Here is a 26,865-nt window from a genome sequence, read left to right as displayed (position 1 = left end):
TTTATAGAAGCACAGTGAAGATGTATTCTGACCAGTTGCATCACAGCCTAGTATGGAAACACCAATGCCCATGAATGGAAAAGCTCAGTCCATCATAAGAAAAGCCCTCCCCACCTCTGAGCACATCTACAAGGATTACTGCCTCAAGAAATAACCCTATACCATAAAGGACCCACATCATCCAGGTCATGCTCACTTCATACTGCTGCCATCATTAAGGAGCCTTAGGTCCTACGCCACCAAAACCAGGAACAGTTCAATCATCAAGTACTGAAGCAGAGTAGATAACTCCATTCACCTCAACTGTGAACTTATTCCACAACCCACGGACTCATTTTCAAGGACTCTACAACTCATATTCAGAGCATTATATATTTTTTTGCACACTTGGTCTTCTTTGGCAGATGGGTTACATGTCAGCCTTTCGGTGTAGTTTTTCATTGATTATATTGCATTTTTTCATTCTACTGTGAATGCCCCCAAGAAAATGAATTTTGGGGTATTATATGGTGACATAAAAGTTCTTTGATTATAAATTTGCTTTGAACTTTGAAGTTCAAACATTTTGACAAATATTTCAATTGTTAAAAAAACCCTTTGAAAAAACTAGCTGAAGACAATGTCATATAAATGCAGATCAGTCTGTCGGTTTGATATCAAAAGAATAATGCCACCTACTCAATAAAGTTCAATTCCGTATCAATGTACTCTTGCACCTGTTGACAAAGTCCACCAAATCTCATTCCGGACCAGACACTCCCCTCCCAATGCAAACTGTTCAGAGGCAGAATGAATTTATGGATCATTCAAGTGGGCTGGTGCTATTGACAATGACTTGACTGTATTCCATGCAGTAGTACAACAGAACTTTTATCTAACAGTAATTTCCACAGTTGGGAAAGGCTTTAAAAATTATTGTGGTTTGTTACCTTATTAGGCAATGTGATAAGACAAATCAGGATTGGCAATAATTTCAGAAAAGCGGGGATTTATTTGAGACAGAATCACGTTTATTATCACTGCCATATGGCAGTCCTGCTGCCACAAAACAACACATTTCACATAATCTATCAGTAATAATAAATTTGTTTCTGATTCTGAAATTTGTCCTTTTGCAGCAGCAGTACGAAGACATAAAAATCTAAGAATCACAAAAGTAAATAAGTAATGCAAAAAAAAGGGAATTATGAGGCAGTGTTCTTGGGTTTATAGACGGTATAGAAACCTGATGGAGGAGAGAAAGAAGCTGTTCCCAAATAATTGAGTGTTGGTCTTCAGGTTCCTGTACCTCCTCCCTGATGGCTGTAATGTTAAGAGTATATGTCCAAGATGGTGTGAGTCCTTAATGATGGATACCGCCTTCTTGAGGTGCTGCCTCTTGAAGACATCCTTGGTAGTGGGGAGGGTTGTGACTGCGATAGAGTTGGCTGAGGCTACAACCTTCTGCAGCCTCTTGAGATTCTGCCCATTAGAGGCTCCATACCAGGCTGCGATGAAACCAGTTAGAATGCTCTCTACTTTACATCCTATTAACAACAGGATTACTAGGGAAGTAGCCAATAAACTAGAATCAAATTTAAATCCAAATAATATTCCCATTAATGCCCCTTGGTACAGCTACCTAATGGTTAAAATATCACAGATGCTAAATACGAAAGAGAAACTTAACTGAGCAATTCTTCCCTAGATGGCTAGTTCCAGATCCACTTAGGATGATTGAGAATGTTGTATTGTTTAGTCATCCTGAGTTCATTCAAGTTGTGAAGTCATGGAAAGTAGCTGACAGTTTTAAATTATAATTCGATTTTGTTAAACTTGGTTCCTGAAATATTTATACCATGTCCCCCTTTGCTGAAGATAAACAGCTTCAAAATATGTAAAAAATTTGTTAACCTGGATTGTTGTTCCCTTTTACTTTGTCCCTTCTTACTCCAACAGTCTTACTGTCCGAACAGCCTGACTTTGTTTTTGTTTCATTTGGAGCTACCGCACAGTAACAGGCCTTTCTGCCCCATGAGCCCACACTGTTCAATTACACCCAGGTCACGCATGTCTTTGGAATGTGGAAGCACCCGGAGGAAACGCAGACGGTCACGGGGAAAGCATACAGACAGCAGTGGGAATTGAACCTTGAACGTTAGTGGTGTAAAGCATTACGCCAACCGTTATGCTACCGTCCTGCCACAATTAATCAACCTGACTTTTATCAGGTTGATTAGTTTATCCAATTAATCAACCTAGGGAACTCTATTCCCAAGGGAGTGCTTGATTCATAATTGCTTCTTAGTTTAGGAAAGATTGGAAATAGACAGTAAGATCTGACATCATCAAAGGTAACTACATCCTTCGGGTGACCTAGTGCATTATTCACAAAGGCTAGCGTGCAGGTAGAAACACAAGAAAATCTGCAGATGCCATAAATCTAGAGCAACGCTCATAAAACGCTGGAGGAACTCAGCAAGTCAGGCTGCAGCAATGGAAAGGAATAGAGTCGGTGTTTCAGACCAAGACTTTTATCAGGGATTCCAGTACAGTGGTGGGAAATGAACCCGGGGCACTGGTACTATAATAGCATTATGCTAACATGCCATCACAAATCACGATATGGTCGATTTTGCATCTTTCTGAATTTACTTTAACCAGAGTGAAAAGATGGGGGACGGAGTGAAGCTACGTCGTTACTAAAGGCGATAGTAGGTCACCGTTGGGCAAGGCGTACCCCCTACCCTGATCAGGGTCACGTGAAGCCACAGAACAGGAGGTGGATGGTCGCATGAGCAGCCGATACCTATCACAGTTATGCGACCCCTGATGACAGGGAGACTGTCTCTGAGGGTGTTGGTAATGGCTGGGGTCACCTATTTTATAAACACAGTGCTCAGAAAAAGGCTAAGGCAAACCAATTCTTTACAAAAATTTGTTATGAACAATCATGATCAAAAAGACCACGATCACCCAGGTCATATGGCACGGCATGAAATGATGATAATTGTGAAGAGATATGATGTGATGATGTAACCTAGACAGAATTGCATCCCTGTCATTTTTGTGAGCACACAGTGCAGGCTGCATCATCGGCTTTCAGTATCCAACTCCAGAGACCTCAATATAAAATATCTAGGCTAATTCACCACAGCCCCTTGCTGCTCTCTGACAAAGATGTTAATCAGAGCACTGCTTCAAAAAGGAACGGGGATGTTCTAGCCAATAGCTTCCCCTCCGTACAGCATCATTAAGCAGATTATATCATCATGAGCAAAGTGCCTCTCGAATGCAAATTTGCTGCTGTGTTTCACACCTTACTGCAAGAAGTAATTCCCCAATGGGAAAGTGAGGAGTGCTATAAAAATGCAAGTATGCACTTGTACTAGATTTAAAATTGCTGTTCTAAACCCTGTGTCTATGGTCTCCGCAAACCACTGCAGAAATAGCTGGAAATTTCCAACAGGAAGTGTCCAAGATCACCAGGAAATCTGGGCAATAGTCAAAGAACGCTCCAATGTAAAGGAATAATTCAAATCTGAGCAGGACAGTGAAATCTGAATTCTGTTCAAAATATACAGAATAAATCGCTAGTATAGAAAATAGTGACTGAGAAACTGCTGGTTGTTGTAGTAAACATATCCGTTGTGTGAAAATTCTTTGGTGCTAACAGTTACCAACTCTTTTTTATACCATGAGTCAATACCATTAGGCAAGGGGTCAGGTTAGGAAGCCTTGTTTCAGAGGAACTGTGCTGGGATCATCAAGAAGGTTCTCACAAAGAAGGCACTTTTTGTGTAGATTCGACATGTCACCAAAAATGTTGACGAACTTCTATAGATGCACAGTGAAGGGTCTCTGAACTGGTTGCAACTTGACCTGGTATGGAAACATCAATGCCCAGGAATGGAAAAGGTGACAGATAGTGGTGGACACAGCCGAGTCCATCACAGGCAAAGCCCTCCCCAACAGTTGCAGTACATGGAGTGTTGCCACAAGAAAGCAGCATCCATCAGCAAAGGGCTCCACCGTCCAGCCATGGACTCTTCTCACCGCTACCATCGGCTAAGAGGTGAAGAGGCCTTAGGTACTAAACCACCAGAGGTTCAGGAGCAGTTACCAACCTTGAACCTGAATCACTGTGGAAAACTTCACTCACCTCAACACTGATCTGATTCCACAACCTCAGAATCAGAATCAGATTTAATATCACTGGCATATGTCATGAAATTTGTTAACTTTATGGCAACAATCCAATGAAATGCATGATAAATAAATATAGAGGAAAAAAGAGATCCATTAAATATATATATATATATATATATATATCTCCATTAAATAGTTAAGTTAAAATAAGTAGCGCAAAATTTCAAAAATAAAAAAATAGTGAGGTAGTGTTCATGGGTTCAACGTCCATATAGAAATCAGATGGCAGAGGGGAAGAAGCTGTTCCCGAATCACTGAGTGTGTGCCTTCAGGCTCCTGGGGCAACAGCCTGTGTGGATGAGTGTGTGCCTATAAAGACATACTGTACATTCCCAAACCAAAAGCCGTGGATGAACCAGGAGGCACGTCGTCTGCTGAAGGCTGGATCTGTGGCATTCGAGTCTGGTGACCCAGGCCTGTACCAGAAAACCAGGTGTGATTTGCGGAGGGCTATTTCAAGGGTAAAGAGACAATTTCGAATGAGGTTGGAGGCGACATCGGATGCACGACAACTCTGGCAGGGTCTGCAAGACATCACTTCCCACAAAGCGAAACCCAATAGCATGAATGCCAGCAATGCTTCACTACCAGATAAACTCAACACCTTATATGCACTCTTTGAAAGGGATAACACAACGACAGCTGTGAAGATCCCTGCTGCACCTGATGACCCTATGATCTCTGTGTCAGAGGTTGATGTTAGGCTGTCTTTAAAGAGAGTGAACCCTTGCAAGGCGGAAGGTCCCAATGGAGTACCTGGTAAGGCTCTGAAAACCTGTGCCAACCAGCTAGCAGGAGTACTCAAAGACATCTTCAACCTCTCACTGCTATGGGCAAAAGTTCCCACTTGCTTTAAAAAGGCAACAATTATACCAGTGCCTAAGAAGAATAATGTGGGCTACCTTAATGACTATCGCCCAGTAGCTTTCACATCGACATTGATTAAATGCTTTGAGAGGTTGGTCATGACTAGACTGAACTCCTGCCTCAGCAAGGACCTGGACCCATTGCAATTTGCCTATCGCCACAATAGATCAATGGCAGATGTAATCTCAATGGCTCTCCACACGGCTTTAGACCACCTGGACAACACAAATACCTATGTCGGGATGCTGTTCATTAACTGTAGCTCAGCATTTAATACCATTATTCCCACAATCCTGATTGAGAAGTTGCAGAACCTGGGCCAATTTTCCATCCCTCTGCAAATGGATCCTCGACTTCTTAACCAGAAGACTATAATCTGTGTGGATTGGTGATAACATATCCTCCTCACTGACAATCAACACTGGCGCATCTCAGGGGTGTGTGCTTAGCCCACTGCTCTACTCTATGTATACACATGACTGTGTGGCTAGGCACAGCTCAAATATCATTTATAAATTTGCTGACAATACAACCATTGTTGGTAGAATCTCAGGTGGTGACGAGAGGGCGTACAGGAGTGAGATATGCCAACTAGTGGAGTGAAGCTGCAGCAACAACCTGGCACTCAACGTCAGTAAGACGAGAGAGCTGACTGTGGACTTCAGGAAGGGTAAGACGAAGGAACACATACCAATCCTCATAGAGGGATCAGAAGTGGAGAGAGTGAGCAGTTTCAAGTTCCTAGGAGTCAAGATCTCTGAGGACGTAACCTGGTCTCAACATATCGATGTAGTTATAAAGAAGGCAAGACAGCAGTTATACCGTAGATTCCGGACTACAGAGCGCACCTGATTAAAAGCCGCAGGCCCTAATTTTAGAAATAAAATCAATTTTTTAATTGTAAAGGCCGCACCGGATTTTAGGCCGCACCGCTACTTTTAAATATACATACGTATCGGTAACACAAATTACGTTGCATATACTTTTTTACTGAACAGCACGAACAACATTCCAATATCTCCTAGCGACTGGTAAAAATATATATACTGCAGCCTACCAGGAAAAGTTATTGATCGACTTTAACTTAAAAGCAGCGTTTTCGCTCGGGTCTAATCGGGTCTGACGCGCTTGCGCAACGCGATCGGGTCTAATCGGGTCTGACGCGCTTGCGTAACGCGATCGGGTCCAATCGGGTCTGACCCGCTTGCGTAACGCGATCGGGTCTAATCGGGTCTGACGCGCTTGCGTACGCGATCGGGTCTAATCGGGTCTGACGCGCTCGGGTCTTGCTTTTCTTCGAGTATTTTCCATGTTGATGAGGGTGAGTACAAATGACTGATTTACAATAATTTAATTGTGAAAGTGCGCTTGATTTATCGTACAATTTCATTGGACCTCTGTGAACTACTCATCAATTTTACTGGTCTACTGTTACGAGGCAAAATGTTTACGAGGCGGCATGAAAAAAAACCATGTATTAGCCGCTCTGGATTATAGGCCGCAGAGTTCAAAGCTGTTCAAAATGTGGGAAAAAAGTAGCGGCTTATAATCCGGAATCTACGGTACTTTATTAGGAGTTTGAAGCGATTTGGCATGTCAACAAATACACTCAAAAACTTCTACAGTTGTAACATAGAGAGCATTCAGGCAGGCTGTATCACTGTCTGATGTGGAGGGGCTGCTGCACAGGACCGAAAGAAGCCGCAGAAGGTTGTATATCTAGCCAGCTCCATCTTGGGTACTAGCCTACAAAGAACCTAGGACATCTTCAGGGAGCGGTGTCTCAGAAAGGCAGCGTCCATTATTAAGGACCTCCAGCACCCAGGGCATGCCCTTTTCTCACTGTTACCATCAGGTAGGAGGTACAGAAGCCTGAAGGCACACACTCAGCGATTCAGGAACAGCTTCTTCCCCTCTGCCATCCAATTACTAAATGGACATTGAAGCTTTGGACACTACCTCACTTTTTTTTAATATACAGTATTTCTGTTTTTGCATGTTTTTTAAAAAATCTTTTCAATATACATATACCACAATTGATTTACTTATTTATTATTATTATTGTTTATTTTATTTTTTCTCTCTCTGCTAGATTGTGCATTGCATTGAACTGCTGCAGCTAAGTTAACAAATTTCATGTCACATGCCATTTATAACAAACCTGATTCTGATTCCTGTCTAACGCATTTTCAGTCTCTACAACTCATTCTCAAATATGTTTTTTATTCACACAATTTGCCTTCCTTTACACAATAGTTGTTTGTCAGTCTTTTTTTATGTATTAATTCTTCTTCTAAATTTGTGTTCAGAAATTATTTTGTATTTCTTCATTTTACTGTAAATGCCTGCAAGAAAATGAATCTCAAGCTAGTATGTGGTAACATATGTGTATTTTGATAATAAATTTACTTTGGAGTTAAACTTTGAATGGGCTGCTGGGAGGTAAAGCTGTTGTTTCTGGTGATTATGTGTCCATAAACAATGCAGCCAACTGCAAAGTGTCCTCAGATGACACCAGTAATGCATCTGCACCATGGCAATTCACTAGCTGCTCCTCAAGGTCAATTAGTGATAGGCAATAAATACTACCCTTGGCAGAAACATCCACATCCTTTGAGCACAACTAAAAGGCTCAACACCTTGGTCACCGACACTAAAGCGTTATGCTATACTGCTATGCTGCTCTGCTGCCACGCCACTTGTTGCTACTATTGATATTAATGGTAGTCTCTGCAGGACTCAGTAGAAAATCTAAATAAATTATTGACTGGAACGACAAAGGAGCCAAAAATGTGGACGGTCTAATTTTGTTGCTGATCTTTTAATGATACAGCCAGTAATTGCTGCTTAAGACACGCACTGTAGATTAGAAAGACTTTGCACTTTTTTATTCCGTCCACACCACTGGTGAATTTGCTGTGCCAGCCCAGTGCCTCCGGAATACGCTGCTTTTCTTCACAGGTTGGCATTATTCCCTATTTCAGATCGAGGAAGCTGTGCATTCAAAACGTTGGCAGTGTTGAATTTGAGCTACTGAACTCGACTGCTTCCATGCCGTCGCTGAGGAACACCCCTCTGTTTTGAGGCTCCCTGTCATATCATGTCCCAAACTAGACAATATTCCTTCTAACAAATAATGTCAGACAAGCCGAAAGAATGACCATTCAAAGCCATTGTGTATATTTTAAGCCAGGGGTTCCCAATTCAGGGTGCACATATCCTTTGCTTAAGTTTGGGAACACCCGCTTTAAGCAGAGGTTGATGAGGTCTTGATTAGTCAGGATGTTAAAAGTTATGAGGAAAAGGCAGGAGAATGCAGTTAAGAGGGATACTAAATTGTGCAGCACATCGATGGGCTGAATGGCCTAATTATGCTCCTATATCTTATGAACATAGTTAACTTTGAATCTTGAAAGACACATGAAAATAGCCTGAAAATAATTACAAGGTCAGAACAAATACAGTTTGGTATTTGCCCCACCATTGTGCTAATTATTTTCAGTTGGTAGCACTCTAGCCTGGAGGTCAGAAGGTTGGAGATTAAGTCATGCTCCAGGGATTTCAACCGAGAGTTTAGGGTAGCACCACAATGTGGTTTACTTTTATGTATTCATTTAGAGATTCAGCACAGAACAGGCCCTTCTAGCCTAACAAGCCACACCCCCAGCAATCCACGGATTTATCCTTATCCTAATCACAGGCTATTAACAAAGACCAATTAACCTTCTAACTGGTTTGTCTTTGAAATGTAGTGAGACAAAACCGGAGCACCCGGAGAAAACCCACACGGTCACGGGGAGGAACGTACAAACTCCTTTGTGGTAAACTATGCATACCTGTCAGGACAAGCCCCTCTGCTGACTGCTCCTGTGGCTCCTCCCACAGACCCCTGTATAAAGGCGATTGGGGCACTGCCCCTCCCTCAGTCTTCAAGATATCATGCTCCCTTTTTGCTGTTGATAAGAGCCCATCGTTCATTTCCAGTCTCCTAGAGTTACTGATGGTGCATCATCCTTACAGGCAGCAGCAGGAAATGAATCTGCATCACTGGCATTGTAACTGCATACTGTCACTACAGCACCAGAGACCCAGGCTCAATTCCCACAGCTGTCTGTAAGGAGTTTGTGTGTTCTCCCCGTAACCATGCCATTGTGCTGCTACCATGCTACACGTACCTATTTTACACTGTACCTCTATGACAATAAGAAACTAATTCAGAATCTAACACTCTTAGACCGTAAGATATACGAGTAGAATTAGGCCATTTGGCCCCTTGAATCTGCTCTGCCATTTCATCATGGCTGATCTATTTTCCCTCTCATGCCCTGACTAATCAAGAATCTATCAGCCTGTTTCTTAAATATACCCAATGATTTGGCCTTCACCGCCGCCTTTGGCAATAAATTCCACAGATTAACAACTCTCTGGCTCAAGAATTTTCTCCTCATCTCCATTCTAAAAGGACACCCTTCTATTCTGAGGTTGTGTCCTCTGGCCTTAGCCTCCCCCACCAGAGGAAACATCCTCTCCACATCCACTCTACTGACTCCTTTCAAAATTCCCCTCATTCTTTTAAATTCCAGTGAGTACAGGCCCAGAATAGTCAAATGCTCCTCATATATTCAAGCCTTTCAATACCCGGAATCATTTTCGTGAACTTCAGAACCTGTGCAGCAGTAAGCTGTTACTGAAGAATCAAAAATCTGAGCATTGTGCTATATAAAGATGAATCTTCATTTATCAGTTGTACAGTACTCAGCCAGATGGAAGTTAGTACAGGGTGGGGAGTTAAATCACTTAGGCACTTTATGCCTGACAAAAGCCTTCAAATCAAAGTAAATCACAGCTGTTGTTTTATTGAATCCGAGAAAATGTAACAAAGATCACTGTCATACTGCAGGAACATAAGATTACAATATATAGCAGCAGCATTAGGCCATTCAGCCCATTGAGTCTGTGCTTCCATTCAATCGTGACTGATTTACTTTCCCTCTCAACCCCATTCTCCTGCCATCTCCCCCTAACCTTTGACACCCTTACTATTCAAGAACCTATCAACCTCCACTTTAAACAAACCAAGGACTTGGAACGAACACTCCATATGCTCTCCTGGTGCGGCCTTCTATATATTGGTGAGACCTGACGCAAACTGGGAGACCGTTTTGCTGAACACCTACGCTCTGTCCGCCAGAGAAAGCAGAATCTCCCAGTGGCCACACATTTTAATTCCACGTCCCATTCCCATTCTGATATGTCTATCCATGGCCGCCTCTACTGTCAAGATGAAGCCAAACTCAGGTTGGAGGAACAACACCTTATATACCGGCTGGGTAGCCTCCAACCTGATGGCATGAACATTGACTTCTCTAACTTCTGTTAATGCCCCTCCTCCCCTTCTTACCCCATCCCCTATTTATTTCCCCCCCTTTTTTCTTTTCTCTCTTTTTTCTCTCTGTCCCTCTCACAATCACTCCTTGCCTGCTCTCCATCTTCCTCCCGTTCCCCTTTCTTTCTCTGTTTTCAGTTAGTCCTGACGAAGGATCTCGGCCCGAAACGTCGACAGTGCTTCTTTCTATAGATGCTGCCTGGCCTGCTGTGTTCCACCAGCATTTTGTGTGTGTGTATACGCCATATGCCTTTCTGACATCATGGGGCATCACAGTAGCGTAATGCTCTTACAGCTCCGGGTGTCGGGAGTTCGTTTGGAGTTCCTTTCCGGCGTCCACTGTAAGGAGTCTGTTTGTTCTTCCCGTGTGCGCGTGGGTTTCTTCAGGCTACTCCAGTTTCCTCCCACAGTCCAAAGGGGTACCAGTTAGTAGATTGATTGGTCACGGTAGATTGTCCTGTGGTTAGGCTAGGGTTAACTCAGTGAATAGCTGGGCGGTGCACCAAGTGAGCCTAAAGAATATGTTCCGCACTGCATCTATTTGTTATTGTTTATTGTATCTCAATAATAAATGAACAGATAAATAAATCATTCTGTGGAAGGAGTTTTGTCCGGCTTTGGGAGATATAATATGACAGGGAACCTCAAAACAGAGTGGTGTTCCTCAGCAATGGCACGGTTGCAGCCCACTTTACCAGCTCAAATTTCACACTGTCAACGTTTGAACACACAGCTTCCTGGCTCAGAAAGAGGAAATAATGCCAATTTGTGAAGAAAAGCAGCGTATTCCAGGGGGCACTGGGCTGGCACCAGCTCATTCACCTGTCGTGTGGGCAGAATATCAAAGAGAAGTGTTTTTAATCGAACAGCACACACAAACTGCTGCAGGAACTCAGCAGGCCAGGCCGCACCTATGAAAAAGTGTACAGTCAACGTTTTGGGCTGAGAATCTTTATCAGGACTCGGCCCGAAAAGTTGATTGTACTGTTTTCCACAGATGCGGTCTGGCCTGTTGGAGTTCCTCTAGTAACTTGGGTGTGTTGTTTGATTAAAAATGTTTTCCATTTTGTGGTTGCGTGCGTGCGTGTGTGTGTGTGTGTGTGCGAAACAGAAGCCTCCTGATATCAAACCTGCCTGCCTTCACTGTTGGTGACGAAAAGCTGTCAGTAATGCCATCTTTCAAATATCTGGGGAGCGTTCTCTCTGAGGATAGCGGCATTGACGACGACATCCAGAGCCGCATTAAACAGGCATCAGCTGCCTTTGGGAGACTTTGGCGTAGATTCTTTCAGAACAGAAGCCTTCGTCCCTCCACAAAGGCCGCCGTATACCAAGCGGTCTGTGTCACCACCCTCTTTTATGGCTGTGAAGCTTGGGTAACCGACAGCTGTCACATCAAGTCCTTGGAGCGTTTCCACATAAGCTGCCTTCAGCGCATCCTGGGAATTACTTGGCATGAGCGGGTGCCTCACACTGAAATACTTGTAAAGGCCAACTGCAGAAGTATTGAGGCCATGATCACCCAGCGTCAGCTACAGTGGTTGGGGCACGTGATAAGGATGCCCCCATGTCGGCTACCCCACAGAGTGTTATACGGCCAGTTACATCATGGTCGACGCTCAGCTGGAGGGTCGAAGAAGCGCTATAAGGATCAGATGAAGAATGCTTTAAGGAAGTGCAAGATCAGACCTGAGGACCTGGAGGATGTTGCTGCTGACCGTAACACTTGGCGACAGCTGTGTGGAGACAAGGTTTGTATTCTGGAGATGGAAAGAACAACCAGAAGACAGCAGAAGAGAGCCAGGAGAAATGCAGCCAGGGTTGCCATCACTACCACATATACATGTCCCACCTGCAAGAGAGCTTGTGGGTCCAGGATAGGACTGTATAGACATCAAAGATCTCACCGTTAAAGGAGTGGACGTCATCATCGGATTTCAATGGACAAACGAAGAAGAGAAGAGTGTGTGCGTGGGTGTGTGTGCGTGGGTGTGTGTGTGTGTGTGTGTGCATGCGTGTATGTGCACAAGCGCACACGCATGTCTTTCAATGAAAAGGATGAAAGAGATGCAGACAGCTACATTCCAGAGATTCCTCAAACCCATAACCTTTCTGTGGATCAAGCTGCACAGACAAAGGACGAACACAACCCCAACTGGATTAGCAGGGCCACATTTGCACCTAATTAAACCACGTCCTGTCAAACACATTACTTCACGACCTCATTCCGCTTGCCTGTGGAACAATGCGTTCAGTCACTGACCAAGCCCCACACTGTGAACTAAGCAGCAGTGGATCAAACCAATAAGGTGAATGCCACAAAGAATCTCCAGACCCTCAGTTATGCAAGCCACTAATTAATTCAGGAGCCAAGTCAACAATAAAGGCCAAATGGCAGGCAAAAGGGTGTAAAATTCCTTTATGTTGCAGTACAAATGTCATCCTCAAATCTGGTGTTTTTTAACATTAGTTTCTAAACCAATTAAAACCATTTGGGTTGACCTGCACCATATTTTTCAGGAGGAATTCTGCAAAGCAAGACACACAAAATGCTGGAGGAATTCTGTAGGTCAGGCAGCATCTATGGAAATGAGTAAACAGTCGTTATTTCAGGCCAAGACCCGTCCTCAAGATTGGAAAGGAAAGGGGGACATGCCAGAATAAAAAGGTAGGGGGAGGGGCCATATACTTCCTAATTGTTAAGTATTGTAGACAATATTATAATAGTGAACTGCAGAATCCTTAACAATTAGGACTGATTCCCTCTTTATAAAGAAGCATAATTTTAATGGTATTAATCAGTGCCACTGGCTTGAATTATTCTGGCATTCTACAGTTATCAATCAGGAACTGATATTACCCTAAAGCTACCAGGTTTGTGAAGAGATAGATAGATAGATACTTTATTCATCCCCATGGGGAAATTCAACTTTTTTCCCAATGTCCCATACACTTGTTGTAGCAAAACTAATTACATACAATATTTAACTCAGTAAAAAATATGATATGCATCTAAATCACTATCTCAAAAAGCATTAATAATAGCTTTTAAAAAGTTCTTAAGTCCTGGCGGTAGAATTGTAAAGCCTAATGGCATTGGGGAGTATTGAGGCACGGATAACTTTCAGAACTGATTCTGTGACTGCAGACTCTTATTCAAGGACTCTTTACAACTCCTGCTCTCACTATTGCAATTCATGCTCTCATAGTATTTTGCTATTTGCACAGTTTGTCTTCTGTTGTACATTGGCTGCTTGTCAGTCTTTGTGCATCGTTATTATAATTTGTTACTTTTCCTGTAAATGCCTGCAAGAAACGGAGTCTCAAGGTAGTATGTGGTAATTTATTTATTTATTGAGATACTGCCTGGAACGGATCCTCCCGGCCCTTCGAGCTGCACCGCCTATTTAACCCTACCCTAATCATGGGACAATTTACAATTAAATTAACCCACCGACCGCTATGTCCTCGGACTCTGGGAGGAAACCGGAGCACCCGGAGGAAACCAAATGCAGTCAGGGGGAGAACATACAAACTCTTTATAGACAGCGGCAGGATCTGAGCCCCAATCTCACAGCTTGTGCAGTAAAGCGTGACGCTAACCGCTACACTACCAGGCTACATTGCTATCGTGGGTTCCTCAGGCTGCTGAAACTGATATGAAGCACACTTCCTGTGCAACATTTAGCCACGCCCTGTATTTCTTAGATTGATCAGCCCTAATCACATCACCCGTTAAAGAGATTCTTTCCTCTGCAGCCCTGTACCTTTTCTTCCCGCCTGGCTTCACCTATCTCCTTCTAGTTATCCTCCTTCCCATTGCCCAGCATTTCATTCTGTAGTCTTTCCCATTCTTTTCCCGCTCTGACTATTCCTTTCCATAAATGCTCCCTGACTTACGAAGTGCCTCCATAGTTTTGTGTGTGTGCTGCTTTAAGGGAGTTTCTCCAGCACAACAGTTTTCTGAGTGAAATGAGTTTGTTTTGGTGTGCGGTCACCTGTTTGCTGAACGTCGAGTCATCCTCCCCACCTTAGGCTCCATTCAGTACCTATCACAGTGTTGCCAGTGGCAACAGAGCAACCTTTGACTACTAAACATTCAAAAGTTATAAGGGAGAGGTTGGGCAAGCTAGGACTTTACTCCTTGAAACATAGGAAACTGAGAGGTGACATTATAGGGGTATACAAAATGAGAGGTCTCAAGGAATGGGAACTTAAATACCTTAAATATACCTGATTACCTGGCCTCCACAGCTGCCTGTGGCAATGAATTCCACAAATTCACCACTCTCTGGCTAAAGAAACTCCTCCCCTGCTCCATTCTAAAAGGATGCCCTTCTGTTCTGAGGCTGGATCCTCTGGTTTTAGATTCCCCCACCGTAGGAAACAGACTCTCCACATCCACTCTATCGAGGCCTTTCAACATTCGATAGGTTTCAGTGAAGTCCCCCCTCATTCTCCTGAATTGAACCCCAGAACCATCAAATGCTCCACATACGGCAAGCCTTTCAATCCTGGAGTCATTCTCATGAACCGCCTTTGAACTATCTCCAGTGTCAGCACATCCACTCTGAGAAAATAGATCCAAAACTGCTCACAATACTCCTAGTGAGGCCTCACCAGCACATATGGAATGAGCTACCAGAGAGAGTGGTTGAGGCAGGTACCATGATAACATTTAAAGGACATTTGGATTAATACATGGATAGGAGAGTTTAGGAGATGGGCCAAGTCAGGCAAATAGGACTAGTTTGGTGGACACCTTGATTGGCATGGAAACAACTGGGCTGAAGAGTCTGTTACTCTGCTGTATGACTTACAAAACACTTATTTCAATCTCTACTTGAAAGCATTATTAAACTACAAACGTGGGGTAGAAGGGTTAATTTTATAGGTCTGTTTACGAGCCAACCCTAACACAATTGTTCCTCGCCCCTCTGCCAAACACAAAGTTGAACAGAAAGGTGGAGTGTCAGTAACCCAGCCTGGCCAAACCATCACGACTAACTTACTGCTCATCACTAAAGGACTCCTTTCTCGTCCCAATACACTTGTCTCATCAATTTCAGCAGTCGCAACAAATATGATAAAAAAAACCTAGAGAAAATTCACTGCCCAGAAGAAGGAAATGGTATGGTGGGGTGGAGGTACGTGTCTATCAAGGTAAGGTGCTCCTTCCCACCGCTAGACTGCACGTTCTCTTGCCCAAGATGTTGCACCTGCTTAACCCTTCAGTCAAGGACATGTGAAGCCACGGGAGCAGGTGCTGGATGCTCGTATGAGCAGCTGGTACATATCACAAGGCCTGGTTTTGTGACCACTGATGCCAGGCAATCTCTGAAGTGCATTGATAATGGCTGGGGTCACCCATCTTGTTACCACCCCTCAACCATCAGGGTCTTGAACCAAAGGGGATAACTTCACTTGCCCCATAATTGATTTGTTCCCACAAGCAATTAATTCACTTTCAATGACTCTACATCAAATTTTCTTGATATTTATTGCTTATTTATTTTTTATTATTATTTATTTCTTTTTCTATTTGCACTGATTGCTGTCTTCTGCACTCTGGTTGATTGCCCAAGTTGGTGTGTTCCGTCATTGATTCTATTTTGGTTATTATTCCTTAGACTTGTTGAGTGTGCCGACAAGAAAATGAAACTCAGAGTTGTACATGGTGACATATATGTAGTTTGATAATAAATTTACTTTGAACTTTGAACATCTCAGAGGATCTATCTTGAGTCCAATATATTGATGCAGTGACAAAGAAGGCACAGCAGTGGCTACACTTCAGTGGCAGCTGGAGAAGATTTGACTAACAAGTTCCAACAGATGTGCAGTGGAGAACATTCTGATTGGTTGCATCACCAGCAGGTATTGAGAGTCCAATGCACAGAATTGAAAAGACCTGCGGAGTGTTGGAAAGTCAGCCAGCTCCATCATGACCATTAATCTCTCCATCATCAAATGTTAGTGCCTTAAGAAGCCAGCATCCATCACTATGGACCCTCATCTAAGGCATACTTTCTTCTCATTACCAGCATCAGGGAGAAGGTACAGGAGCCTGGTAACGCGTTCAATCTTTTCGGAACAGCTTCTACCCCTCTACCAACAGGTTTATGAACAGTACCTCACTATTTAGAACACAGGAAATTCTCCAGATGCTGAAAATCCAAAACAACTCACAAAATGATGGAGGAACTCAGCAGTTCAGGCAGCATCTATGGAAATGAATAATCAGTCAACATTGGGCTGAGACCTTTCTTCAGGACTGAGAAAGAAGGGGGAATATGCCAGAATAAAAAGTTGGGGGGAGGGGAAGAGACTAGCTGGAAGGTGATAGGTGAAGCTAGATGAAAAGGTCAAGGGCTGGAGATGAAAGAATCTGATAGGAGAGGAGAACGGGGGCCATAGGAGAAAGGGAAGGAGGGGACCCAGAGGGAAGTATAAGTAGGTGAGAAAAAGTGAAAGGTCAGTGTGGGGAATAAAGGAAGAGATGGGGTGCAAATTTGTGTACCTGAAGGAGAAATCGATAGGCGTGCCATCAGGTTGGACGCCATCAAGATGGAATATAATGTGTTCCTTCTCCACCTTGAGGGTAGCCTTATTGTGCCACAAGAGGCGGCCATGGATCAACATGTCAGAATGTGAACTGGAATGGGAATTAAAAATGATTGGCCACTGAGAAGTTCTGCTTTCCAGCATCTATAGACTTTCTCAAACTTGCTTATTCACTTCTATAGATGCTGCCTGACCTGCTGAATCCAACATTTCATGTGTGTTACCTCACTAATTTACTCTTTCTGCACTATTTATTTATTTCTCATATTTCTTATCATAACTTATAGTAACTTTTATGTACTGCATTGTACTGCTGCTGTGAAACAACAAATTTCACGACATATGTCTCCGATAATAAACCTGATTCCAATCCTTACCTCAGACAAATTAAATGGAAACATACGCGAGGTAAATGTGCCCCTTGACAAATACCACACGGCAGCTTCCAAATACAGATTGTTCAAGGTCAAACAGAAAAAAAATTCCAACTACAATCCACCTCAATCTGAGCTATCAAACTATCTAGATCATAAGCAGTTTAATTTTGACGTCTCCCCACCTCCATGACTTTCTCTGAAGGTGTGAACTCATTTCTGGTGGGGATAGTTAATTGGATAGCTGTTGTGGAAGATTCTGTCAGACACAATAGATTGAGTGTGAATTGAGCATCAGTGGTGGGTGGTGTTGACGTCAGAATGCTGTCCCTTCAAATCCCACTTCCTACACTGGAGCAGAATGGAGACTTCAGAATCAGGGCATAGAATACAGTATGTGGTGTCTTTTTTTTCCTGGGAGGCCATCCAGATGGAATATGAGGTGTTGGGGGAGCAATACCTCAGAATCCTTTTGGGTAGCCTCCGACCCGATGGCATGAACATTGATTTCTAAAACTTATTGTAATTTTGACCATCTTCCTCTTCACCTGTTTTCCATTCCCTATTAGGGCTTATCTCTTACCCGTTCCCTTCTCCTCACCTGCCCACCACCTCCCCCTGGAGCCCCTCCTCTTTCCCTTTCACCCCCGGTCCACTCAAACTTCTTCTTCTTCAGCCCTTTACCTCTTCCACCTCTCACCTCCCATTACCCCCACCTATTACCTGCTTCCACCTATCATTTGCCAAATTGTCATCCTTCTCCTCCCCCACCTCCTTATTCTGCCTTCTTCCCCTTTCCTTTTCAGTATTGAAGGGTCTTGTCCCAAAACATCAACTCTATTCCTTTCCACAGACGCAGCCTGGCCTGCTGGGTCCCCCCAGCATTTTGTGTGTGTTCCTTTTAACCTACACTAAGATCGATCTAACCATTCTCTCCCACATTGCCTTACAATTTGTTTTCATCCATGAGCCAAACCTCTGATCTAATCTCTGAGGAAATACATGTGTTCAAAAGATCAAAGGAAGTTTATAATCAAAGTATGCATTTTGTGTTTGGTGCTCAATAAGTTCTGTATTCCTTTTATTCTCTTGATGTATTGATATATGGCATGGTCTGCTTGGTTTGCACACAGAAGCTTTTCACTTTGGCTCAGTACTTGTGACAGTAAAGAACCAATACCAGTTTACCAAATTCTGTTTCTGCATTTTTTTCCTAATGCCATTTATTCTATGTTCAAGTTAAAGTGATTCAACGCTGCAACAAATCGTATGCCATTCTTCACCCATTGGGTCAAACAGTAGCGCAGTGGTTAGCACAACTCTATAGTACAGGTGACCGAGGTTCAATTTTTGCTGCTGTCTGTAAGGATTTTGTATGTTCTCCCCATGACCGCGTGCTTTACCTCTGGGTGCTCAATTTTCCTCCACGGTCCAATGATGTATCAGTCAGTAGGTTAATTGGTCATTGTAAATTGTCCCATAATTAGGCTAGGATTAATTTGGGGGATTGCTGGGCTGTCCGGCTCGAAGGGCCAGGAGGGCCTACTCTACACTGTATCTCAATAAATAAAGTTTAAAAATTAAACTTGCAATACATGGACCAAAACACCCATAAAACATCTGAACCATAATCATAGAACATTACAGCCCAGAAACAGGAACTTCAGACCATCTATTCCATGCTAACCAATTAATACTAAACACAAAGTACACTGCAGATGCTGTACATCTTAAACAATTAATACGCCTTGTACCATCAACCAGCACCCAGACAACAACCCTCCGTACCCCTCCCATCCATGTAACTGTCCAAATTTCTCTTCAATGTTGAAATTGACCCTACATCCAGCACTTCGCAGGCAGCTCATTCCACACTCACCAATTTACAAGTTTTCACTTAAGAAACAAATGCCAGGAACTTAACTCCTCTGTATATCAAGGTATGGCTGCCCTTTACTGATTCCAAGGAAAGATCCACCAAGCAGATTACGAGGCTCTGAGCTATGAGTCATAGAATTATACAACAAAGAACAGGTGCTTCAGCTCTCCAAGTCCATGCTCATCATGAAGTACTTACCTATATTCATCCCAGTTTCCAACAGGTGGTCTATAACCTTCAATGCCTTTTCAGGGAGTTCATCTCAAAGCTTCTTGAATGTGCTGAGTGTAACTGATATCCTCCACCCATTATTACATTTGAACTACTCCCTGTATGATTTTTTAGACTATAAAACACACGGCCATTCAGCCCATTGAGTCTGCTGTGCCTTTCCATCATGACTGATTTATTACCCCTCTCAACCTATTATCCCTGTAACCTTTGACAGCCTTACTATTCAAAGTTTTCTTTAAGTATACCCACACCCATCTGTCATAATGAATTCCATCCTCAGGCTAAAGAAATTCCTCCTCATCTTTGTTCTAAATGGATGTGCCCTCTGGTTCTAGACTCCCCCACTGTAGGAATCATCCTCTCTATCTACAGTCCTGTGCAAGTAAAGTCCTTTGATATTCTACTAGATGATAAAGAGGTTTTGTAATTGGTGCAACACAAACCAATTGCTGTGGGAACTCAGCAGGTCAGGAAGTGTCTATGGAGTGGAATAAACAGTTCATGTTTTGAGCTAAGACACTTCATCTAAACTATGATGTAAGGTCCTGATGAAAGATCTCAGCCCAAAACTTTGACCGTTTATTCCTGCACATACATAGATGCTGCTTGACCTGCTAAGTTCTTCCAGTATTTTGTGTGTTTTGCCCTGGATTTCCAGCATCTGCCAAATCGCTTGTGTTTGTAATTGGTGCATTGTGATGATGGATGACTAGACTAGATCTTGGTCGTGTGTCATGTAAAGGCTTTATTAATTCACTCAATGGATGTGGGTTTCGCAGACTGAACTTAATTGGCTGGCTGTCCTTGAGAAAGTGGTGGTGAGCTGTTGTTTTGAACTGTTGCAGTCCTTGACGCGGATATCACCACATGATATTAGGTAGAGAGCTCTAGGTTTCAACCTAGACGGTGAAGGAATGGCAATATATTTCTGAGTCAGCTTGTGTGTAGGTACAAGGGGACCTTCTAGGTGGTGCTGTGTCCCGTACATTTGCTGGCCTTTTCCTATCTGGTAGAGATTGTGGTAGCTACGGAGACCCCATTTATTTATTGAGATACAGTGTGGAACAGGCCCTTTCAGCTGTGTCACCCACCAATTCCATGATTTAATTTGAGACTAATCATGGGACAATTTACAATAACCTATCAACTGGTTTGAACTGTGGGAGGAGGCCAGATCATCCAGAGGAGGCTTACACGGTTACAGGGAGAACATATAGACTCCTTGCAGGCAGTGATGGGAACTGAACTCCGGTTGCCTGTACCGTAATGAATTGTGCTAACTCCATGCTACCCCCACTGTGAGTTGCTGCAGTACACCGAGTAGATGGGAAAAAAAACTGCTACTGTGCATTAATGAACACAGCACAGTACAGAACCTTCTTAACATATGAGATCAATCTAAGCTTTCCCTCCTACATAGCCCTTATTTTTGAATCTACAAGTTTCATAAATGACACTAATATATGTTTCTGTACCATCACAGCTCTTGGAGTGAGTGAATGGCTGTGGCTGGCTGCCTATCAAGTGGTTTCCTACATACTGTATAGTGTTCCAATTAGTTAGGAAGTACCGTAGATGTCGGATTATAAGCCGCTACTTTTTTCCCACATTTTGAACAGCTTTGAACACTGCGGCCTTTACTACGGTGCGGCTAATGCATGATTTTTTTTCATGCCGCCAAAAACATTTTGCCTCGTAACAGTAGACCAATAAAATTGATGAGTAGTTCACAGAGGTCCAATGAAATTGTACGATAAATCAAGCGCACTTTCACAATTAAATTATTGTAAATCAGTCATTTGTACTCACCCTCATCAACATGGAAAACACTCGAAGAAAAGCATTGTGCTGCCTTTATGGCAGTTATTTAGTTTATAATATTTTCGCTTAGTAATTCATTTGTTAGTAATTTCTAGTTAAAGTTAGAAGTGTTTTAACTATATTTGTTTTCTGTACTAAATCGCGGGATGCTATGACGTCACACCCGGTTTCGCCGCGTCTTGTGGGAAATACCGGTTTGCGATAAACGGGAAGGTGGGGGCGAGCGGCATTAGATCTGAGCGAACGCTGCTTTTAAGTTAAAGGCGATCAATAACTTTTCCTGGTAGGCTGCAGTATATATATTTTTTACCAGTCGTTAGGAGATATTGGAATGTTGTTCAGTAAAAAAGTATACGCAATGTATATTTAAAAGTAGCCGCGTTACAGGCACGGTTCGAAAAAAAGCATTTGCAATATGTATTTGTTTATGTTACCATATGGATTTAATTAAAAGTTAAAAAATCCTCACGTGTAATATCTTTCTGTGTAAATATCTCATATTACAACGTGGGACACCTGCGGCCGAAAATCCGGTGTGGCTTAAAATCCGGTGCGGCCTGTACAAGTACAAAATTGATTTTCTTTCTAAAATTAGAGCCAGCGGCTTTTAATCAGGTGCGCTCTGTAGTGCGAAATCTACGGTAAGTTGAATTCTGCAGTATCCTTAATCTCTGCCCTTATAACCACTCTGTGTACATGGCAAGTCCCATCCAGGAACACCATCCATTGTTGGACAACTTATCATAATTACACTCAATGGCTACTTTATTATGTATACCTGCTCATTAATGCAAATATCTAAACAGCCAATCATTTGGCAGCAACTCAATGAGTAAAAGCATGCGGGCACGGGCAAGAAGTTCAGTTGTTGTTCAAACCCAGAATGGGGAGGAAATGTGATTTGAAAGATTTTGACCGTGGAATGAATGCTGGTGATAGATGGGGTGATTTGAGTATCTCAGAAACTGCTGATCTTGGGGGATTTTCAAGCACAACAATCTGTAGAGTTTTCAGAGTATGGTGCAAAAAAACAAAAAGCTTCCAGTGAGCAGTTCTGTGGGCAAAAACACCTTGTTAATGAGAGCAGTCAGAGGAGAATGATCAGACTGGTTCAAACTGACAGTAACTCAGATAACCACACATTACAACAATGGTGTGGAGCAGAGCATCTCTGAACACACAACACATCAAACCTTGAAGTGGATGAGCTACAGCAGCAGAAGACCATGAACATACGTTGAGTTGCTGCTACATGATTGGCTAATTAGAGATTTGCATTAACAAGTAAATGTACAGTGTAGCTAATAAATTGGCCAGTGAGTGTATTGGAAATGTGGCGTCTGACTCCGAATAACATGCTCCTTCATAGTAACTAATAAATTAAGTTTTGTTTTAGAGATGTGGCATGGGATATTGTCCAGGACACGTGAAATAACAACACCTTCTTTTCTGCCTTCATTCCAGATACTATTTGAGATATTAATTATGTTATTAGCAGGATATATATTGAGTATAACATATTGGCATTCTCTTTCCTACTGAATCATCCAGCATTATTGCTCCATTCCATCACCTCCTTTATCTTTATTCTTCAAGCAAGATTAAACTAGGATAGTCAGCCAAACCAGCAGTAATTGATTGAAACATTAATAAATCTTAAATTGCATTTTGGAATATACTAACCCAAAGCAAATTGCATAACTTCATCTGTCGTTCATTATTTGATTTAAGATTCTAAATCTAACATCTCACTGCACTTTATTCCTTTCTTGTCTTCCCCCACACTCCCCACCAGAAATAAACGCCTCCAGTCCAAGAACTGCCACAGTTAATAGCTACTTGTATTTGCATAGTCCCTCTAAGAGTGGAAAACACACCAAGCGTTTCATTGGATCATTATCAGATGAAATCTGACACTGAGTCACATGAGGCACTATTAAAAATTTGAGAGTTTTCTTTTAAGGATCATTTTAAAATGTAGAAAAGGATGCATGCAGCAAGGTGCCCAGCTTTACCATCCAGTAACTGCTTTAATATCCAAAGTTTCACTTGCTGGAATGAGGGAATTGGCCATGTTCCTGGACTCCAGAACACAGAGGAATGGCTTTGATTGCCCTTGAACAGAAAAGCCGACAAAATGTAGTGGATACAGCCCAGTCAATCACAGTTAATGAAAGCCCCCTCCCCGCACAATTGAGCACATCTACAAGGACCACTGTCATTCAGGCAATCCTCACTTCTCGTTTCTCATCTGGAAGTAAGTATAGGAGCCTTAGGACCCACACTACCAGGATCAGGAAGAGTTATTACCCCTCAGCCATCAGACTAAAGTGGATAACTTCACTCAGCCCAACCCAAAACTGATCCTACAGCCCATGGCCTCACTTTCAAGAACTCTGCAACTCATGTTTTCAATATTATTCAGTTACTTATTGATTATTTTTTAAAATTTTGTATTTGCACTATTTGTTATCTTTTGAATGTCGGTTGCTTGTCCATCAGTTCGTGTGCAGACTTTCATTGGATCTATTGTGTTTCTCTGTATTTACTGTGAATGCCCACAAGAAAATAAATCTCTGAACTGATAATCAATTTGCATTTGAACTTTGAACTGCAAAGAAATTTAGCTACAGCCCTTGTTCTGCACTGCTTCATGAATTAATAACTGAGAAGGTCTTGTCCCTGTACCTTTCTCTGCAAGGTGTTTCAGGTGATGAGGCTGTATGGACTGGCTTGGAGAACACATACACAAAAGGCATGGAGAGATGAGCCAAAATCCAGAGCTGATGTAAGCAATTCCTCACTGTAACACTTAGGTGGTATGCTGGTATCTGGTGTGGTAACGTGTTTCTCATAGACTTGAAGGTTCAAGGTGTTACACAGCACAAAAACAGACCCTTCAGCCCATCTTGTCCATGTTGAACAAACGATCTATGCTTATCCCACTTGCCTGCGCTTGGCCCATATTCCTCTATAACAGGCATTCCAGCCTGGGCTCCACGTACCCCGTGCTTAATGGTACTGGTCCATGGTGTAAAAATGGTTGGGAACCCCTGCTCCTTTCCTATCCATGAATCTGTCCTATAAACGTTGTAACTGTTCCAGCCTCTACTATCTCCTTTGGCAGCTTGCTCCCTCTACCTACAATTTTCTGTTTGAAAAATTTTACCCTTAGGTCAGGTCCTCTTTAAATCATTCCATCTCACCAATGCCCCTTTGTTTAGACACCCCAATCCTGGAAAAAAGACAGCGACCATCAAGTCTATCTATATCCCATGTAATGGTATGAACTTCTATCTGGTCACCATTCTCCTTTAGTCCAGGAAAAATACTCCTAGCCTATCTAGTCTCACCTATAACTCAAATCATCCAGAGCCACCAAAGTTCACGTGCATCTTTTCTGCAGCCTCTCTAGCCTAATCACAAACTTACATAGTGCAGTGACCAGAAGTGCGCACAATAGTCCAAGGGCAATCTGACTAATGATTTGAATGACTCTAGTATCACAGCCCAATTTCTATCATTCTTATTGCCTTGCTTTACTGTGTCACATACAGATCAGTCCCCAGTGCCAATGAAAGCATGAATGAAAGGACCTATCTTCACAGAAATCACAATGTATGACTCCGAGTGTAACACACACAAAGTGCTGGAGGAACTCAGCAGGTCAGGCAGCATCCATGGAGAGGAATAAAGAGTCAATGTTTTGGGCTGAAGCCCTGCATCAGGACTGATCCTGATGAGGGGTCTCGGCCTGAAATATTGACTTGTTTTTCCTCTCCATAGATGCTGCCTGACCTGAAGAACTCCTCCATCACTTCATGTATGTTATTCTGGATTTCCAGCATCTGCAGAATCTCATGTGTTTACAGTTTTTTTGAAGATGTGAACACTATTGGCAAATACAGTTTATTCCTAATTCTCTTCGAGCTGAGGAGGTACTTAAGAATCAGCCACAAAATGTTGGTATACATGTGTATGGTTAGATAACAATAAGTTTGAACTTAATATATCTGGAGTCATATATAAGGCTACACCGGGCACGTGTGATAGATGTCCTTCACAGACAGTTCTCACCTCATCAGGTCCAGGAACAGTTATTACCCTTCAACCATCAGGCTCCTGAACCAGCATGGACAACTTCACTCACCTCAACTCTGAACTTATTGGACCCACTTTCAAGGACTCGACAACTCATGTTTTTAGTTTTTTTTGTATTTGCACAGTTTGTCTTCTTTGAAGATTGTTTTTTTCTCTCATTCTTTGTGTGTAGTTTTTCATTGATTCTAGCACACTTCTTTGTTCTACTGTGAATGCCTGCAATAAAATGAATCTCAAGTATAGGGTGACATATACAGTACATACTATGATGAAAAAGATTTCTTTGACTTTGAGAATCCAGAAGTTTCAAGATCACAAGTTCAGCTTTCTTGCCTAAATGTTAAATTTCAAAATTGTTTTATGATTTAAATTTAAATTCTCCAGCTTCCATAGTGGGATTGGAACCCTTTAAATCAAAACTCCTCAACTCCAGTTACTATGACTGATAACTTAAGCACCCTTCAATTATCCAAATAGATATGCCCACCGTTAAAACCCATACCTGCAACTGTCCAAGCCCAAAGCTTTGCGATTCCCTCCCATAACCTCTCTGCCTATTTTCTTCTTCCTTTAAGATTCCTTGAAAGTTACACCATTAAATGCCCAATAATATCCAAATATTAGACCATAAGATATAGGAGCAGCAGAATTAGGTCATTCACCCATTGAACCTGCTCCACCATTTCATTGTTTTTCCCTCTCAACCCCATTCTCCTGCCTTTTCCCCATAACCTTGGATGTTCTTACTCATCAAAAACTTATCAAACTCTGCTTTAAATATACCCAATGACTTCGCCTCCACAGTCATCTGTGACAAAGAATTCCACAAATTCACCACCTTTGGTTACAGAAATTCCTCTTCATTTCCTTGTATTCTGAAGCTGTGCTCTCTGGTCCTAGACTCCCTAACTATTGGAAACATCCTCTCCAGGTCCAATCTATCTAGGCCTTTCAATATTCTATAGGTTTCAATGAGATCCCTCCAAATTCTTCTGTACTCCAACATGTACTGGCCCAGAGCCACCATTTGTTTTTCACACATAAACTGTTCCATTCCTGGGATCTTTCTTCTGAACCTCCTCTGGACCCTCTCCAACGCCAGCACATCCTTTCTTAGATAAGGGGCCCACAATTGCTCCCAATACAATTGCTCAAGTAGTGTGAAGTTATGTTTTGTTTGAGAGTAGCTCTCCAAAGCTCTGAGATACGTTGTTGTGTCCACACTAATCAGGTCCTGAACTGACCTGCACAACCCCAATCCTACCTCACCAATGAATACTACACACCACTTCTTGCACGACTGGAATATCTTCTCTTGCACAGTTGTTTTTCTTCACTGTCTTGTATAAGTTGTGTATGACTCATGTTTCCTGTGTGTCTGAATCTATGTGTTGCTGTCAGTAAGTTTTCATTGTCCCTGTGGCTCACCATAATTGTGCACACAACCAAAA

The 26,865-nt window shown here is 42.5% G+C and overlaps 1 protein-coding gene across 6 annotated transcripts in view; it reads right to left on the bottom strand.

Annotated features, from left to right (window-relative positions):
• Nucleotides 1-26,865, bottom strand: part of LOC140739251 (protocadherin-1-like) — a 495,491-nt gene that overhangs the window by 409,102 nt on the left and 59,524 nt on the right. The gene's annotated exons all lie outside the window — the stretch shown is intronic.

The sequence above is a fragment of the Hemitrygon akajei genome, chromosome 15 (assembly GCF_048418815.1).
Source record: "Hemitrygon akajei chromosome 15, sHemAka1.3, whole genome shotgun sequence".
NCBI classification, from domain to species: domain Eukaryota; kingdom Metazoa; phylum Chordata; class Chondrichthyes; order Myliobatiformes; family Dasyatidae; genus Hemitrygon; species Hemitrygon akajei.
This window is presented reverse-complemented; position numbering and strand designations above follow the sequence as displayed.